The 19,312-nt window shown below is 49.4% G+C and overlaps 1 protein-coding gene across 2 annotated transcripts in view; it reads left to right on the top strand.

The window, feature by feature from the left end:
• The first annotated feature begins 222 nt into the window (after positions 1-222).
• The window catches only part of ZFHX3 (zinc finger homeobox 3), a 252,143-nt gene continuing 233,053 nt past the window's right edge, over positions 223-19,312 (top strand). For both annotated transcript variants that reach the window (XM_049703073.1, XM_049703074.1), the window contains exon 1: positions 223-358. The gene's annotated coding sequence lies outside the window, so the exon portion shown is untranslated. The remainder of the gene's footprint in view (positions 359-19,312) is intronic.

Below are 19,312 nucleotides of genomic sequence, written 5' to 3'. Positions count from 1 at the left end.
GAGCCGCTGCCGCCGCCGCCGCCGCTTCTCCTCCGTGGCCCCTGCCCGCTCCGGGGGCTGTAAACTCCCCGCCAACCATGCTGCTCGGCGGCAGCGGCGGCGGCGGCTCCGGCTCCCCGGCTGCGGCCGCCTCCCGCCCCGGGCTCCGCCGAGCGCGCTCCAGCTCCGCCGCCGCCGCCGCCGCCGCCGCCAGCAGCGCGTCCTCCGCCGCCGCCGACCCCCGCCAGCCGCCGCTGCTGCCTTGATGGGCTCCGCGGCCCGAGCGCCTCTTTTCGGGATTAAAAGCGCCGCCAGCTCCCGCCGCCGCCGCCGCCGCCAGCAGCGCCGCTGCAGCCGCCGCCGCCGGAGAAGCAACCGCGTAAGTGGCAACTTTTCCCTCTTTTTTTTTTTTCCCGCCGCCGCCGCCGCCGCCTGCTCCTCCTCCTCCCGCCGCCACCGCCCGGACGCGGGGCTCCTCGGGGCGCCCGGGCTGCTTTGCATGGGGCTCGTCCTGCCCCCTCCCGGCTCCCGCGCCCGGCCGCCGTCGCCCGCGCTCCCCGCGCCCGCGCCCTGCTCGCTCGCTGCGTCCCGCTCGCCTTCCCCCTGCGCCAAACTTTCTCTTTCTCTTCTTCCTCCTCCTCCCGCCGCCGCCGCCGCCGAGCCCGGGCCGCCCCCTCCTCCCCGGCCCCCGCGCCGCCGCCGCCGGCGACCCCCGGGAGGGTGGAGGCGCCCGGGGCGAGGCCCGCGCGGCGAGTTTGGAGGCGCCGCCGGGCAGGGCCGGCCGGGGCGCGGGCCGAGGGCGGGAGGGCGGCCGGGGTCCGGGCGCCGAGACAAAGGCGGCGGTCGGTGGGGGGGGGTCCGCGGTGCCGAGCTCCCCCGCCCTCGGCCCCCAACTTTGCCCCACCCCGGGAGGCGCCGGGGCCCCGGGCTGAGCCGCGGCGCGGGGCGCGCACCCGGCCTGGAGCCGTCGCCGCGGCTGCTGCAGCTGGCCGGCCGGCCGGGCGCCTTCCGCGCCAGGGCTCCACTTGCCGGGAACGCGGCCGCCGGGCCGGAGCCCCGGGGTCCGAGAGCGGGCGAGGGGGCGAGGCGGCACCCCGACCTTCTCTACCTGCGCGCCCTCCGCCCTGCCCCACTGGCAGCGCCGCGAGCGCCCTGAGGGGCCTCTGCCCTGGACACTAGGGGCTCCCGGGGGCTCGGGGCTGCGCCGCCGGCCGGGACCAGACCTCGCCTGGCCGGCCTCTCCTTGGCCAGCTGAGTTGAGAGACATCAGATGATTCCTTCTTCTGTTCCCCCCCCCTTGTTTTTTGTTTCTTTCCTTTTCTTTTTTTTCTTTTTCTTCTTTTTTCCCTTTTCTTTCTTTCTTTCTTTTTTTTTTGTTCACGCGAATCTGGGATTGTTTACGTTCCGTTCCCCACTTTCACCCTCGTCCTGTTCCACTCCTCTTTCCCATGTATTTTCCCCATTAGATGCAAAAATCACGTTCCTGAATTTTGCATTATGCATTTTCATGTACATCTTTTTGCATATCTATTGGAGAGTAGAGCTAAGTGTATTTTATGCCGGGTATTTAAATTGTGTGTGGACTCAGTAGGCTGTTTGTGGAGCTGTTGAAAAAATACATTTTACTTTGCAAATTAATCTGTTGCTCAGACTCTGACTTTTGCAAAATGTTGTGCAGTTCCTTCGACTGTGGCAAATTCTTTGATTACAAGTGCTTGCAAAAATCACCCACTCTTAACTTTTCCCCCTTGTTGCTTTGAAGTAGGGTAAATATGACAGTTTTTATTGGTCTCAATTATTGAAACTTGATCTATGGACTATATGGAAGAAGGAGGCTGATTGCCTTTTTCTGGCCTCCAGTTCTAGTGACTTTTAAAAGGGTGTTTGTTAAGTACCTTTGAAGAATATGACATACGGTGATCGCTTGGCTGTAATGCAAATTACAGAACATAAATTTACTTTGGAATTAAAAAAAAAGACTCGAGCCCTTTCAGTGGGGACACTTGAGGATTTATTATGTTTTTTAAAAAATTACTTTTTTCTCCCTAGTTGGGAGAATGGCTAGTTCCAGACCAACTTATTTGGAGGTCTATGGAAAGAGGCTTGGGAAATGGGAGAGGGGAGAAGATTGATCACAATCTGCATAATCGATAGGGCAGCCTGCTGCAATCTTGTACCTACATTTACTGTAAATTTCTACAGTATCTGCAGCGTGGGTGCTCCAGTGCCTTGCTCGGCTTCTTGGAGCAGATTTAGAGGCAGTACAAGCAGAATTTACTGCCAGCCCTCCGGAATAATATAGGGGAAAGCTGCTGGATCGTGTCTCATTTTAAACCTCCTTCATAGTACTGTACATTTTTTTTTTTTTTTGGTGAATCTGTTTACATGTGAGGCTTTCGGGTACTGAACCCCCAAAGTGTAGGTATCCTATAGGTTGGGAGTGGAAAGTATTGGAAGGGGGGTTAGGAGATGGGAATTCATTTATTGAATTACCACTTCGGGGGTCCTCTGCTTATCTTATAATGTGAAATATCTTTAACAAGAGCAAGGAATTTAGAGTGAGGAATATGAGAGAGTAATACACCAGAGACTGAAGCAGTGTGAAAAGTAAGGATTGCTCTGTGTGTGCATGAGAGAGGGAGAGAGAGGGAGAGAGAGAGAATACAGACACTTATAGTCAGGCTTGAAAGCTTGGTGGTAGGTGAATCCATATTTGGAGATGATTTTGAAATAGTCTAGCAAATGGTGCATGAACAGGATTTCGTAAAAAGTGTGTACGGAGTCAGTTTTGAAAGGATTGCCGTTCGGGGAGATGAGGTGTGGGCAGGAAAACCCACTCTAGGCCAGCAGCTTTCCTCTGTCTGTGTGTCTCCTCCCTTCCCCCTCCCTGAGTTCTAGTTTTTAATTACTTAATGCTGAAACGCACAGGGCTTATATAAATATTTGCAAATGCTCTTTCCTATTGATTTCTCTGGATAAACTGCCCTGCTCAGGTCCAGAGAGGAGGCAATTCAGATCTGTGGACTTTTTAAACATACAAAGTCTCTGGAGGAGGGTTGGTCTGTGCACGTGTGCGTTTATGGGTAGAGTTGTAGACGTGAAGATTTTGGGGGGCTGCAAGGAGAGTTCAGTCCCCTCTGGGCTGGAGCTGGCCCCAAGGCCTGGCAGTTCTGACAGATGCGTGTGTGTGTGTGTGTGTGTGTGTGTGTGTGTGTACACTTGTGTACAGGTACGTACTGTGCCGGGGGGGGGGTCTACCCTGGGGGAGTCTGAATGCATATGCACTTACAGCACTTCCCCCCCCCCCCCGCCCCCATTAAATATGGAGCAGTTTTGCAGGGCTCCGTGACTGCCTTCTCCTCAGGGTCACGTTGAGTTCGAATCTGACCCAAGGTGCAGGAATCCTGCAATGGGGAAATAAAAGAATATATAGAATGGGGTCAGGTCAGCTGCTCAGAGGCCAAAACCCCTACAGCTGCTTTGATTTTATTTTTTTGTGTATATTTTAGGCTCCTCCTGCCATGTTACAAATTGGGCCTCCCCCTCTCAGGTGTTTGCTCTGTAGCTTAAAGGCACCAGAGCCTCTGCCTGAGTAGATGTCTGCTTCCAGCAAGAACAGAAAACCCACATACCAAATCCAAAACAAAACAGAGGAAGGAGGGGGAGGAAGAAAACCCCTATTGAGTTCAGGCAAATAAGGTTGGGTCTCCAGATCCGATTACAAAGCAGCTCTGAATATGCAAGACAGCACACAGGACCAGTTATTCCAGTTACAACAAACTATTAAAAAAAGAGAGAGAAAAGAAAAGGCATGTTTAGGTCGTAATTTGTTAGTACAAGGAAAAGAATCCCACATAAAGCTGCCGTTTTCCCCCCTCCCTTTGCTGGCTTCACATAGAATTCACTCACCCTTTTCCGATTTGTCTACTGTATAGGTTCTTTTATTAAAATCTTTGGGTTTAGGAAGATCGCTGCAAGCAACACATTTTCTGTATTTTTTTCCCTTTATCTTAGAGGAGAGTTGGCAGGGGTTCTGTGGTTTGCAGTTACACAATATGTTATCATGTTTTTAATCACTAAATCATTGCAGTGGTTATAGATTTACAGTCTTGGGGTATTACAGCGAAGAGCAGGGCGGCTATATGTATGCTTTTAAATTACACCAATGTAAACTGAGTACAGCAGCTGTGAATATGGTCGGCAGACTTCATCCCTCCTCCACCCCCAAGCATCTTCGTTCTTTTTTTCCCCTCTGTGATTTTTTTTAAATTGTTCAGTTTGCTTTAAAAAAAATCCCCCCTCCTATATTCCCTTTCTCTTCATCCTCCTGCACAAAATATTTTTATTTCAGACTTCTGACACCAGGTAAGTTGGAATTCAAACTCTTGAAATAGGACTTTGGATCAGGGAGTATAGTAATAATAATTTAAAAAGTGGATTTTCTAAGAAATCCTCTTGGTTTTCATACCCATCTCCTGTATAGGGATGGAGGGCGGATTGCACATCGTGAGGCGGGGTGGCCAGAGTGGAGGGAAGGCAGGCTTGTGGCGCTTGCCTGCCTAGAACCTCCAGTGTCCTGTCACTGTGAGCCCACTTTCAGCTTCTGTTTTTCATATTATTATGTAACAGAATCCTTGGCAGCATTAAAAATTCAGTATTACAAGCTGATTGTAATGCTGCCTCATTAGACAGCACTGTCTGGCCTTGTATTAAGTGAAACACAGAGCATGGCTTTTAGATTATAAACACCAATAAATATTAAGGATCAGCAGAGGGGGGAAATAGTCAGCTGGGTTTTTGGCCCCTTCTGGTTTTAAATCCCTTCCCATCTTCTTCCCTTCATCATCCCCTCCCACCCCCACCCCTCCGACCCCGGGCCTTGGTAACTGTCATCTGTTTTCTCGGGATGCTGATGTGTCGACCTTGGTGACATTTTAGGAGGGCTTTTTATAGAGTTATCTTGTATACACAAAAGGTTTGGAAGTTTGTTTTGTTTTGATCTGCAATAAACAGGCCCTTCACTTTGCTGATGTCATTTCCGTTCATATTTGAGTTGTTTATTGTGCTTCTTCGCAGGGCCCTCTCATCCCTACCCCCACCTCGCTTTTCAGCCAGAGTCTGTGGCTGCCTGGGGAAGGGGGAATGCTTTCCTAAGCTGCCAGGTCTGGGTTCAAAGGCTGAGGGTTGCGTGTCACTGCGTCGTCCTAGGGTTCGCCCGCTGGGGAAGATGTTTCTAGCTTCGAATCTGGTTAAGCACTCCGACATCCACTTGCCCTGGTATTTTCATGGCATGCAGTGATTCACCTCAGCTTCCTTTCTTTGAAGCACCCCCCCCCCCGCCCGTGCGCGCGCCCGTGCACGCACACACACACACACGCACACACGCGCACACGCGCACACACACACACACGCGCACACACACACCCCTTGTCTGTGTCTTTAGGACATCCTTATTGCCCACATCTCCATGCAACGCCCCCCCCCAAAAAAAGAAACAACACCTAATCTCGTAATGATGACTTTGATTCAGTTGCAAATCTGAAGCTGGCTTTAGGGACTTCATGCTGTGAAAAAAAGAAAACATTTCCAGGCGTTGCCCCACAGTCTCGCTGCAACCCTGCACCTTCTATCCCTGTTCAGTTTTTTTTTTTCTCCTTTTGCATTTATTTTTCTGTTCCCTGCCTTTTCATAGACGTAAAGGCTATCCTGGTGTTACTAAAAATGACCGTAATGACCAGTGTCTCTTATTTCCATGTGACCCACAATCGGGATACCCCCTCCTCAAAAAAAAAAAAAAAAAAAAAAAGGGTGGGGAGAGGAAGGAGGAAAAACTGAGTGTGTAGACCCCCAAGGCTTTCCTCTAATAGGATGATGGGTTTTAGGTTAAAAAAAATATTATTGTTTTGTTCTTTTAGGTTTAGAAATAATAGGGGGAGAGGGAAAAGCAGTCATTAGGAAGTTCACTGAGCTGCTTTCCAACTAAGACGGGTGAAAAATGAACCTGCATTGACACTTGGCTCCATGTGAAAGCCCCAGTAACCTCTCCCCCCTTCCGTTGCCCTGGGCTTTTGTTCCTGGAGAACGGAGCTAAGGTGCTTTTTCTCCCAGACCAAAGGCGGCAGGCAAGGAGTCCCCTTGTGTGCGCATCGCCTTTAGATGGCCTTCTCATGGTTATTGTCAATGCAGACTCCCCCAAACAATTGCTCCAGGGAGACACAAAAGCAAAAACATTTGTCCTATTTTTTTAACCTCTTTGTTTTAGATTTTTTTTTATCCATTCTTTAAATTTCACAGTTTCTATTTGTCTGCAGAGAGACAAACGGAACAGCATGAAGCAAGCGCATTTTACCATAGGCCTCACTGGCAATTGGAACGGCCTCAATAGAAATCCAGATTCTTAAAACACTGGCTGACTTGGAGGAGATGTGAAATTTCAGCTTGGGGCTCTTAAGTGAGATTAGCACCGATTTCGAACAAAAATGCACTAAAAGGAAAAGATAAGACAATGGGATTCTGGAATCATTTAGGGGAAGTGTGAAAAGGGTCACCTTTTGTTTATCTCTTAGGATCCTACCCCAAGAAGTGGTCGCTTGATGGGAAGGAATTGCAAATCCAAATGCAATTCTTCATTTAAAAAAAGATCTGATTCTGGTTATTGTGTTATTGGTGTATCGTTTCAGTGTTGGTTTTAAAGCACTGGACCGGTGTGGGGACTGCTGGTATGCACTGTGGAACTGATGCTGTGTTGAGAATTTGTTTTTGAAACTACGATTTATATAGAGAGGCCATATCCCCTCCCCCCTTTTCTTTCCTCTCCCGTTTCCTTTTTCCTTTCTTCTCCCTCCAACCCGCTTCCCCTCCAAGAATGTAGTGGTTTGCATCAGGCTGGTGCAGAGGGATGTGTCAGACCGTGGGGATGGCCTGTGAACAGACTAGGAGTCCACCTCTCTTTCCTGGCCCCGAACAAAGCACCTCTCTCCTGTAATGTATGGGCCCTGATTGCAATGTTGTCCTTAAGCATCTGTCTGCCTTTTTATTAAAATTCTCAATTTCAAGGTTTAGAAACACAAATGTAAGAATCCCCCTGGGTATAAAAGTCTTGCATGGCAAATCCTCTTTGCCCTTTCAGAAATAATATTTTTGTTTAAAAAAAAAAAAAGCGCAAGCTCTTTACCTAATGTCTTGAAGCTGTTTTAAGGCAAGGTCTTTGTTTTTGCTTTCCGAAAACTTGGCCTTTGTAACTTAAAATTGAGGAAAGCTCTTCTCTATCACAGTTTTAAAAAAATGGTTCCTCATTTGTGTCTTTTTTAGATGTGTCATTGATAGCTTTAGGGTCTGAGCTGAGGAGGGTGGGGAAGTGAACCACATAAGGTTCCACCTACGATTTGGGGGGTAAAAATTAATCTATGGAATTAGCATTGTAGCGAGAGATGGAGGCCTTGAGGTTTGTGACAGAGAAATGTGAATCAAAACATCTGTTAGGCCTTGGCACACCAGCCTCCAGCGGTTCTGAAGGTGAGTGTGGGCTGTTCTGAGGAAAGCCTGCATTCTGTATCACACCCAGGAGGGCCTGGCCACCCAGTGGTACCAGGCTTCTAAGTATAACTGCCTATAAAGGATGGGGTGAATTCAGGGCATGCAGTGCAGTTCAGCTCCAAATGGATCCTTGCTTATTTCAGGGACTTTTGTTTTTGTTTTGTTTTGTGCCCTCTTCTGGCTTTTTTCTTTGTTAAAGCCTCAGGGTTATTGAAGCGCTAGTTTTAAAATCAACGTGTATGTATAATTTAATAAAAATAGAAGGATCTGAAAGAATACACAAGTCCGCCTCAACCCAGTTGTGCTGTGTAGAGCCCAGGTTTAGCTAGAAGTCAGCAGGCTGACATTCGCTGTCTCTTAGCTCAGAGATCATATTTACCTTTGCTGAAGTGAAAGGAACAGCATTGGCGAGTGAGTGTATATGTGGAGTGAGAGAGAGAGAGAGAGCGCGCGCGCGCCAGAGAGAGAGAGAGAGAGAGCGCGCGCGAGCGGGAGAGAGGGAGAGAGAGAACCAGTTTGGCTCGGATGGGATCTTTGTAATTTACCAGCCAGCTAAGTAAGCATTAGGGGGCTGGCCTCTGGCTTGGAGAGTGGCTAAGGGGAGGAGTGAGGGAAGGGTTAGCATTGCCTGATTTATTTTTAAATATTTATCCTTTTGGCTGTTGCCAGTTACGCTTTCCAGATGAGACGAGACTAGTTATGGAGAGCTGGAAGGAAAGAATTGCCTTTTCTGAGAGTGAGTTTATTTGTCAACAGTTTTCAGGACGGAGAGCGCCGGGCTGTCACTGTTGGGTAGGCCGTGGGTGTCACGTCAGGCAGCTGCCCTGGGAAGAGCTGGGGCCTTTCAGAGCTGGGGGACAGAATTTGTAACATGTATGTCAGAGAAACTGTTGATTCCATATGGAAGTGCAAAAGTTGCAAATCCCCTCTGAAAAGGTATTGTTTTGATTAGCGATGGAAAGAAGTTTTGGTCGAGGTAACACACCCGCTTTTGGCTTTTGTGTGATCCTTTATATTCCTGATGATCCAGAGGCCACAGATTACCGGCCTGTGGATTACCTGTTAAATTTGTGTCTGTAACAAAGGCAAGCTTGACCAGGCCTCACTGTGTCTGTAGCTGGTGTCCGATTAAGATAAAGGAAAGGGACTCAGGGTCACGCTCAGCTCTACTTGTCAGGACTCTTGAGGTGCAGCAGGCAGATGCAAGTGTCTGCCCCTTGGGACAGGCAGTTTCAGGACAGACCCCCTCAGGGCCTTCTGCCCACAACCTCCACATACTTCCAGGTTGCTTTGAAGCTGGCTCTTTGGGCTTTCTAGCTTTCATTGTATTGAAAATATTTATCTGTTGGCCCACCAGGTTCATGATGTCACCAGATTAGGTTTTCCCCTGTTAATAAAAGTTAAGACAAAGCAGCAAAATTCGATTTTCTGGGAGTATAAACATTTTCATATTGTCATTAATTTATCTGCTGGGCTGTGGGTTGCTTCCAGGCAGGAATGGGGGCCTACAGTCTTCATTCTCGTGAAGACGTTTCCAGAGACATCTCTGAGTCGTGTGTGCCACGTTACTTGCCTTATTGCTAGCGTCATCATCTACGTGTATTATTCATAGTTACTTTTTCAATTAAATTATTCATTAGTTTTCTTTAAGGTGTTCTCGACTCATGTGGCTAACATAAATAATAGTGTTTTGAAAACACCACCTGTTCTTGGGCCTTAAGTCAGGCGGTCTGGAAACAGCTCTGCAGTGGCCATACTCTGGTTTACAAAATCATCCTCCACTTTCCTTTTCCTATCTTCACCCCCCCCCACCCCGTCACTCTCTCATGTGTGACAGAATGTGGCTTGTGTTCTCCTTTGTCCCTAATCGGACATGATTCCCTAGAGGCAGTCTTTTCTCCCCGGGCCCTAGCTGGAAAAAAAATTTTTTTTGGAGTCTCTTTTTTGGACTAAAATGTAGAGAGGGATTGTCCTTCCCCAACAGGTAAGATAGTTATGTTAATCTGAACCCGAATTATATTGTGCAAAATGCCTTCTAGTTTTCATCATCCTTTTCTCCTGCATCAGTGTGTGCTTAATGCTAATACGATTCCATACATACAGCTCTTCGCCTCGTGAGCTTATTATATTTCTAACACTTGCACGGTTCATTATTGTGCAGTCAGAAAGGACTCTCAAGGCTCTGGGGCCAGCCTGGGTGGGTGGCTTTCAGAAAGGGTAAAAGCAGGTGCCTTTCTGTGCTGAGAATCGGGAGTAAATTCAGACGGAGCGTGGGATTCTGGCAGGGAGGACAGGGGACTTCCGGTGAGATTTCTGTGGCGCTGTCTTTTCATATCAGAAAGGAGAAGGTGAACCTGGGGAGATACAAAAGTGTCCAGCGATTACTTTGACCACCTGGGGTAGCCGCATTAAATTTGACCCGGGGGGTAGAATCTTCCTACGCAGGGCATGAGCTGTGCGTTATCTGTGGCTTCTTAAGGCATCTTGTTTAAGACCCTAAGGTTAACTGCAGACTGCGACTTTTCTTCCTCTCTTTATGTCTCTTTTTTCCTTTTTTCTCCCAAGAAAAACTCTATCCTTAAACTCTCAGTGGAGAGCAGGGGATGTTTTTATAAGTTTCTGCAGCTGAAAAACAGAAGTGCTTTGTAAAGCAGTTAATAGGATGGGTGTGTGTTTCAAATAAATTCCTGTCCACATTGGCTAATGTCCCCATGCTAGAGTGGCCTGGCTGTGACGTGGCTGGGGCCCAGAGACCGATGGCTTCTGTTCGGAGGCCCCCGGCTCCTTCTTGTGGCCGAGGGCATGTCCCTTTCTTCTCGCCGTTTTCTAGGCCGGCCCCTGACTTTTGATGAGTGAGGGGTCAGCGCCTGGGGAGGACCGTGCTTTGTTCCCGCCGGGCCGGTTCTCCGCGCGGCGCAGGCCGAGCCGCCCGGGGCTCAGGTCCCCGGGCGCGAGGTTCGGCCTGCCCGGAGGCCCGTGCCCGGAGCGCGGCCGAGTGCTTGGGCCTCGCGCGCCCGTGTGTGTCCCCGTGTTCCCGCGGGCGCGGCTGCCGCCGAGCACCCGGCCTGCGCCCGGCACGACTGTAGATGTCAGGCTTTGCCCGGGGAGCGGAGCGGCGGCGGGGCTGTGAGTTTCAAATTAACCTTCCGCTTTGTTGCTGTGTAATGTGGATCCCCGAAGGCCCCCCGCCCCGCCCGCCCCCCTTCCCCGGGCGGTGCGCGCTGCAAACTGCGAGTTGAGCTTCATTTACATAAAGCGATTCCGGGCGGGCGGGCGGCCGAGCCGGCAGCGGGCAGGCCGGCGACCGGGACGCGAGCGCCGCGCCCCGTGGGTGAATCTCCGCCGCGCGCCCGGGGACCCTCCCTCCCGGGGAGGGGCGGCTGCCAGCCCGGGCCGCCACCATGAGCCCCGCTCCCCTGCCCCGGGCCCCCCCGCACCCAGCCAGAGCCACCTCGGAGCCCCGGGGGCAGCGGGAGGTGGGGAAAAGGCCGCCTGGGGTGGGTAAGTTCGGGGCTCGGGTGCCGCTGGAGTTTCCCATTGTCGCGCCTGCCTCGGCCCCCGGACCCGCGAGTGCCTCCTCCCTCCGGAGGTGTGCGGAGCCTTTGTGTGCCAGGTGAGTGCAGTCTCCCTCCCCCGCCCGCCCTCCGGGTCCGCGCAGCCGGCCTGGAGCTGCGGGCAGGTGTTGCGAGTCTTGGCTGAACTTCCCATTCTCTTGGGGCATGTGGGGGAAGGGCAGGCTGGATGCACCTGAACTACTAGGACTCCAATTGGAACCGACCTGGGGCGAGAGCCTCTGAATTCTGCTGGGCACAGAGTACAAACCTTCCTCCTTCCCTCCCTTCCTTCCATCTTTCCTCCCCACCCCACCCCCCCTCCGGCCTTCCTTATTTTGCTTTTGGATTAGTTCCTGCCTTCTGAATATTTTCGGTGCTGGTGTCATTTAGAAGTTTGAGTTCCTCCGCCTAAAAATGCACCCTTTTCATCGCGAGAGAAGTCACTGGCCAGTTGGAAACAATGTGAAGAACGGGGTTATTGGGGAGTAATTAAAGGGAGAATCAGAGTTTGGGAGCTGGAAAACACCTTTGGAGATCGACTTGTCCACCCTCAACTTTGAGTCTGTTGGCACTCTGGAAAAACAGAGCAGCGTTCATTTCCGTGGGGAGGGGGGTGGGCAAGAGGGAGAGCTGAGATGTTTGCCCTGTTAAAAGAAGAGGAAGGCCCAAGTTAGGTCAGTAGCAGAAAAAAAAGTAATCATGGCAGGCTAGAGGGAAAAGAACTTTCTGGAAAATGGTCCTTTCTGCTTTGGATATACCTGTGTTATAATGATGGGAAAATGCCTAGAGGGCAAAGATCACAGCCCATGCCTGGTGTAGTCCAAGAGTGTGTTGCCTGGCACAGTGGTGCACGGTATATAAACTGGTTTAAATGAAACTGGCTAGCAGGTGAATCCAAGAGGGTCCTCCCCCCTCCCCCCGCCCTACATTTGTGTCCTTTAACTGGCCTTGAGGACTCTAAAAGCCACTGACAGATAACCTCGGAGAGGACAGTTGGCCCCACTTGGGCACAGGGAGAAGGCCTCTCCCTCAGGCTGGGGCCTGCGTGGTGGAATGCATCACGGCAAAGCGGGGAAAACAACCTTAAGCCTTGAAGGTAGATAGTGAGAAAGTTACAGGTCATCCTATTTCATTCCCATGCTTTGAGATCCTTGGGGAAAGGTCACTAAATAAATAGAGTATAATTTAGAGCTCCTGCTAGCTGAGGAACTTCGTTTCTTTGCCGTCGAGCAGCAGGTGTGTTTGTGGAGTTGGCCCCTGGGGTCCCCTCATTCCTAAATTCAGGAGGTGTCAAACCTTCATGTTCTTTTAATGGCTGTGGTTTCTGGATAGGTTTCAAGGGGAAACCCTAAAAATCACGAGCTCCAGTAGGCTGGGCTGGAGAGGGAAGCCTGAGTGAGAGGGCAGAGACTACATTGGAGAGGAAAACATACACCTTCCAGGGTAACCTGATCAAGAAAAGCCGAGGCCAGGAACACAGGCCTGTTCCTTGTTAGCAGAACAGCCACTAGCGGCATGAGATTCTGATTCCTTCTTGTTACCCAACCCAGAAAGCAATTAGGGAACAGAGGTGGCGGAATGTGAGGGAAGTCAGGAGACTGGGGTTCTAAATAATTTAAGGGTTTCAAGAATAGGGTCATTGGAGAGAGGTACATACCTGGATGTTTGCACACCTGTATTTGTGTTCATTCTCTTTTGTGGAGACCTCGAAGGCCCCCTTTCAGAGGCATGTGGCTATGAAGGCCAAGAGAAACTTTTCCTCTCCCCTTTCCTTAAATTACAGGACTAAGGAGATTGTCTGCGTTTGGTTTCCAGCATGTTTTCAGAGAGCGTGTAAGTGCCTCTCAGAATGGGCTAGGGTCACACTTTGTTCTTTTATTTAATTACACAAGTATTATTTAACAACATGGGGCAGATGCAGAAGCAAGCACTTTTACACTTTAAAATCAGTCCTTTTGGAATCACAAGGAATTAAGTGACTTGGAGACCTTCTGTCTTGATGACATGGGTCACCTCCCTTTGCCAACTCTCTTTTGAAATGGCTGCATTTTCTATTGGATAGAGCTGCTATTTTCCAGTTCTCTGGAGAACAGTTTTGATTGACAGGGGACTATTGAGAAACACTTGCTAACTCTTCCAAAATAGAAAAAAATCTGAGCTGCTTCCCCAGCCACCTGAAACTTTAATTTTGGTTTTTCCCTTAAATCTTTTATTTGCACAAATGAATACTCAGGGAGAGTGGAAAGAACCCAAATAAAACAGTATCCTCAGCAGGCCTCTGGCTCTTCCCAACAGGACAATGCCGTGCCTGCCTCCTTGCTGTTTTGGGGTTGGATTTAACTGCTGTATCAGCTCTGTGCCAACTGGACTGCCCAATGGCAAGGCACTAAACTAAGCAAGATTTCGGTTTTCATCATTATGACTTTAACTGATGATTAGTAGACACTCCCAGGACAGCACTGGCTCACCTTGGGTGACCCAAAGGTTGTTAGTTCATTAGAATAAATCCGTGATTGCAGGCTACTAGTAAAATCTTATCTGGGACTGGTGATGATTTAACTTGGTTCCTTCAGTTCTAGTCACAAGTGGTGTCCAGAGAGCATGTCCTTATTTTCACTGTGTGCTGTTGTTCCTTTTGCACGTTGGGGTTTTTTTGTTGTTTTTTGTTTTGCTTCTGAAGTGTTAAGTGTGAGAGGCTAGACGTACTCCAGGGCCCAAAGCATATCTTTATCTAAGAAATAATTTTTATTGCAGGGTTGCAACAGTCTCATGTTAAGAAGTAAATGTTTAAGTGACTAAGCAACCTTTTATAAAAGGGTACGAACTTGCTGTAAGGGAAAGAAAGTGAACTGTCTTTCCACCCACTCTTTAGAGTAGCTTAGGGTTTGTGTCCTCCTTTTACAGGGGAGGCAGTGGTGATTCTGGCCTGAAGAAACTTGCAAGCTCCGTCTCACACTTCCCTGTATTACAAAGATAATGCACCTGATGCTGAACGTTAGTAACCTCGAGAAGTACAGTATGTGCTGTGGTTTATACTTGCATTTGTTATTAAGATGGTTGCTTGCTCTTAGCCTGGCCCATTTCTGTAGTGCTTGGGCCTGTTGTAATTAACCAGGATAGGGGCGTTACTGTAAAAATACAACGTGAAGGCAGATTCCATTACAGTGAGCTGCAGAGGGCTCTCGAAATGTTCTGGTATGAGATTTTGGTTGTAAGGGTGGTTGTTAGAAATCACAGCAGAGCTCGGAACTACCATCCTCTGTCTGGGTTCGAAGCTGTGGTCAGGGAAATGGAGACCTAGTTTTAATAGAATCCAGATAAGGGAATTCCTTTGCAGGAGCTAATCTCAATCAAATATTAAAAGGTTCCTGTTCTGTTCAAAGCAGTGTCCTGAGTCCTTAGACTGCTCCAATTGAGGAACAAACACACAGAAGCTAAGATTGAGTCAGACTGCCCCAAGGGAGAGACCCAGGCAAAAATCTTGGCTCGTTGGCAAGCCACTCTCAAAATCCAGATTAAGGAGGAAAACTACAAAATCAACAACTGTCAGATTTCTTTTCTATATGATTTAAAGTTGGCTGCCAGATTGTTCTCTTTGAACATGTGTGAACTGACAGTCAGATGTTAGAGGGTTGTTTTGTTTTGTTTTGTTTTGTTTTTAGCTAATAAAGTAAATGACTCTTACATGGACAGGAACTGGGGAATTGACAGCAGTATCGTGCTGAAGCTTCAGAAGCAGTGAGACACCTGAATGCTTTTTTCTGGTTTTCATTCCTTGGGGCAGGGGACAAGGTGGTGAGGACAAGGCAGTGAGTGGTCTAGCAGTGACGGGCGTGTTTCTAGAGAATTCTTTGCCTAAGGAAGGTGGCTTGGCTTACTTGTCACTTTTAAAGGTGATTTTTCGTCAGATGTTTCTGCCCTTCTTTCACCCTTAATTCCTGGAATTTCTTGCTTTTGCAAGGGTAAGGGTGTGAATAAAAATAGGGAAAGAGACATAGAAAGTTTGCTAAGTGGCAAATTTGACTTCATTTCAGAATAAGACTTCTGTGCTGTTGGTTTTAATCCCGGACAGGGCCTCTTAGCAAAATGCCTGGGCTTAATCTGCCTTTTGGGTGAGCCCTTCTCCCTTCCCACAGGAGGGTCGCCATGCAGTCTTGTCAACACGAGGATTAATGCACGGGAGGTTTTGATGTGTACCCCTCCAGAGAGGCCTTAGCTGGCCTCCTGGGGGTGGGGGGGTGTCTTAGGTGATTCAGCTGCTTATTCTTTGAATTTTGGTATTAACACATGTGCCGCCTCCAAGATTTTTCCATCCTCTTCCCTCCCTGAAGTCAGTCTGAGGCTTCCAGGGAAGGGAGGAGTGGGGTATGCAAAACATGTGCTCCCTTCCCACCCGCTGCCCCTTCTGGCTGCTGCAGGTTTGGGACTGAAGCCATCAAACCCCCCTTGCAGGCTGCTCCTCGTGAAGATGGGGAAACCCCCGAGCCCTCTCTCCTATTCTGCTAATCACATAATGGCCTTAAAGGCTTTCTTACATGATTATCTTGTCTTTAATTTTAAGTGGGTCTTTTGGGGCAACAGTTGGGAGTTTGTGGAGTATCTTCTGTCATCTGTAGGTAGACTCTGAACTGGGAAAACTGGCTCCATCGGACGCTGTGAAAAGACGGTGGAATTTTCATCTGCTGCCGATTTCACGCGCTGTCCTGAAAGTGATTTCGGCCACAAACCTTTGATCTGAGAGTGAAACTTGCCCCCCCTCGTGTGCTTCTGGAGGCAGGAGTTGGTGACTGCTCAGACCTCCTACTCTTTGTGTGCGTGAGTGAGTGTGTGTGTGTGTGGGGGGGGGGGGGGTGGGGGTGAGTTAGCCATAGAGCAGGGCTGAACCGCTTGTGGGTCTTTGGTGGTGGGCAGAAAAGCAATGTTGCTGGGTTCTTGGTTGTGCCTGATTTTATCCAGGAATGTGACTGGAGGAGAATTCTGCAGGGAGTCTATTGGTTGAGCTAGATTTTGAATGAGAACTGTTGCCCTTGCACATCTCTGTTGTAGGCTCTGCACTTCCATATGAGAATTCCAGTTCACAGCCAGCTCTCTGTCTTCTTTGAGTCTCCTTAGTGGAGAGGCCAGAGTCAGATGAGCTGAATGAAGACAGGGGGGCTTAATTCGATACTTGAGTTCAGGCCTCATCCGCCCCCCCCCAAAGTCATATATATCCCTGTTCAGATATGGAGTCTCGATTCAGTATGTAAAAAGCTCTTTTCAAGAGTTTAAACTCCTGTAAGCCTATAAAAAGTACATATGTATAGCCATCAGCTTACTTGCTTTCCACACTTACGGTTTCTGAGCGGCCTACTTTGGACAGCTTTTCTCTTCCTGACACGTTTGTCCAGTGAAAATATGCTAAAGAACACGTGTGTGTCTTTTTTCTCCTCCTCAGCAACTTTCCTGTCTTTTTTTTTTTTTCTTTTAAACAGTTTTTCTTAACTGCTCAAGAAACAATGTAAGCCTCTTCCACCATTTCAGGCCCTCTTCCTAAAATGCTCTTTGGCTCAGGGCCTTGGTTCTTAATGTGCATTTGGCTGGTAGGGGGAGTGGTTTTTGCTTTCCCTGTAACATCGCCGTGGTTCCCCGTGCAACATCTGTGTCGTTGCTAAAGCGTCAGGTCAACTTGTGGACGCTTAAAGAAGAGGCCCGTGGATTCAGTGTGTGTTAGAAGGCTGATATCACTGCAAAAGCAGCTTCTTTCAAACCGCTCTTAAAACGTAGTTGCAGGTAAAGGACGGCAGGGGTGAAAATTCCAGGGGTTCCCCCACTTTTTCAAAGAGGAGGTGAAGCTGGTTTTTCCTGCAACAGGTGTGAAACCAGAGGTAGAGGTATCTTTGGGGAAAGCAGAGAACTTTTACACCTTTTGGGAGAGGACTGTCAGTTTATTTTTCGCTTGCTGGGGAATCTAGTGTTTGTCCAGACATTGGAGATATTGTCTGATGAAGGAAATCCTGGTGCAAACTCCTAAGTGTCTGATTGGAGGAGGTGCGACCTTGCTCATTGGTGAAAGAAATTAGATAATTACAAAATACAGCAGGGTAGGGTTCAGGTCAGGATCAGAGTGCCGCTCATGAGTCAGCCCTTGAAATGGGGGTGCTGGTGTCCACACTCTGTTGTCCTGGGAGAAGCAGAGATGAATCAAATGAGCCTGCTTTTTGGGAATTCTGTTCTCCACTCTGCTCCAGTCTGGGACCCCTCTGCTGGGGTCGTAGGCGTAGGGCCTGGCTCTGTTCCAGCCTGACGGAGTGACTGTGGACCCACCATGCAACCTCTCTGAGCCTTATTACTTCCTTTCTCTGTAAAATGGGCAAAATGGGCACCTCACACGTAAAAGTGGGAATGAAATGAAATAGAAAACAAGTCTTCCCGGTGCATAGTTCCCATCCCCATGTCCTTTCCTTTCTGTTTCTTTTGTTCCCGCCGCCGGCCCTGGCTCCCTTGTTTCCCAGCACCCTGGAAGAAAGAAACTAAAAGGTCCAGTGTTTCTTCTGTTCTTCCCTTAGGGGCTGGGAATACAGCCAACTCTTTTTGACATCCTGCAACTGCGATCAGGAGTGAAAGGGTCTGAAATTGACACAGTGTCCCCATCCTCCCCAGCCCTCCCCTCACATGTCCCCCCCCTTCGCCCCCCCCCCCCGCCCCCCAAGCTGGCAGGCGGCCTTCGAAGTGAGCAGCCCACTCAATGACCCACCTAGAGAGGCCTTCCCGGGCTGGCTTGTATATGCTAATAGGCCTGACTTGTCCTGGCTTGTTTGTCGTGATTTGTGGAGGCATTTATATGCAAATACTATCAACTTGCTGAGTTAATTATCATTTCCCCTCCCCCTCCCCCCCCCCCCCCGACCTTCCTGCACAGCCTCCCAGCCTGGCTCCGCGAAAGGGGCTGTTCACATTCATCCCGGAGCTCTTCCTGTCTTGGCCTCCTCCGTCCGCTGCCCTGTCCCCTTCCTGTCCCTGCAGGCCCGCTCACAGCTCCCTCACTGCTCTGCTGCCCGGCGCAGGAACCTCTGTGGTCTGGGCTGGGGAACTGGACATGCCAGTGGCTTGCCCAATTCGGAGCCTCCGCGAGAGGCGTCACCCTGCATGCAGTGCGGGGTCAGGCTCACGTTGCACGGAGCTTTTAAACCCCATTTTCTACCGAGTAGCCTGAAATACAGCTGCCCAGACCCTTCAGCCCTTGAAACTCAGTCCTCAGTCTGGTGAGAAAGTGAATATAGTTTTAACATTATTATCATTACTTTCATTTTCCCACATCGTGAATACCACTGAGACCTGTTCCCAATCCTGAGCCCTGCAGAGAAGCCATTTGGCAAAGGGATGCCCCCCTCCAGCACCCCACCCCTGGAAATCTGAGTATTTAAAGGTGTGGTTTCGTGGACCTCATCTAGTCCTTGCCCGGTTGTGTGTGGGCACGGTTGATATTTGGGTTTGATAATTTTTTGTTGGGGGGTGTCCCTCAGTTCTTCAGGTCAGATGCCAGCAGTGCCCCCCTGCCCCCCAACTCCCAATCACAAATGTCTCCCGGAATTGCCACTGTCTCCTGGGGAGGCAGAATTGCCCCCCCCACCCCCACCCCCAGTTGAGAACCACTGGGATAGACATTGCATTTGCTTCTCTTGGATAAAAAGAGGGCAGATTCCTCCCACCTCCACAAGTTAGACATACTTGTCAGGCATCCTCTGAGATAGTGATTTGACATAGCTGATATCAATATATTGCCATTTGCTTAATTTTATGGTCTTTTTAGCATCTAACAATTAAGACTCTTTCCTTTTAGGGCATGGTCATGGGCTGGTGTTTGAGGTTGTAACATTTTCATCCCCTGGGGGACCAGCCCATAGAAATAGAACCCATATGTAATTGTACACTTTCCAGGCATCACGTTACTAAAAAGTAAAAAGATACAGGCGGAATGAAGTTTAAAATGTCTTTTTTTGCACAACCCACAGTATCCCCACAACATTCTCAGCTCAGCAGTTGGGACTCACCGTTTCCAGAGCTCAGGAGCAGTGTATGGGCAGTGGCTGCCATGTTGGACAGCTCAGCCCTATCTAGGATCATTCTGGTGGCTGCCACCATATTGGACAGCTCAACAATATCTAGGATGATTCATGCCCTTTCCAGCTGTGGGATCAAACCATTTTCTACAGTTCCTGAGTCTGGGAGAAAGTTTTTTTCTTTCCTTAAAAAAAAAAGGCTTT

The sequence above is a fragment of the Orcinus orca genome, chromosome 20 (genome assembly GCF_937001465.1).
Source record: "Orcinus orca chromosome 20, mOrcOrc1.1, whole genome shotgun sequence".
NCBI classification, from domain to species: domain Eukaryota; kingdom Metazoa; phylum Chordata; class Mammalia; order Artiodactyla; family Delphinidae; genus Orcinus; species Orcinus orca.
This window is presented reverse-complemented; position numbering and strand designations above follow the sequence as displayed.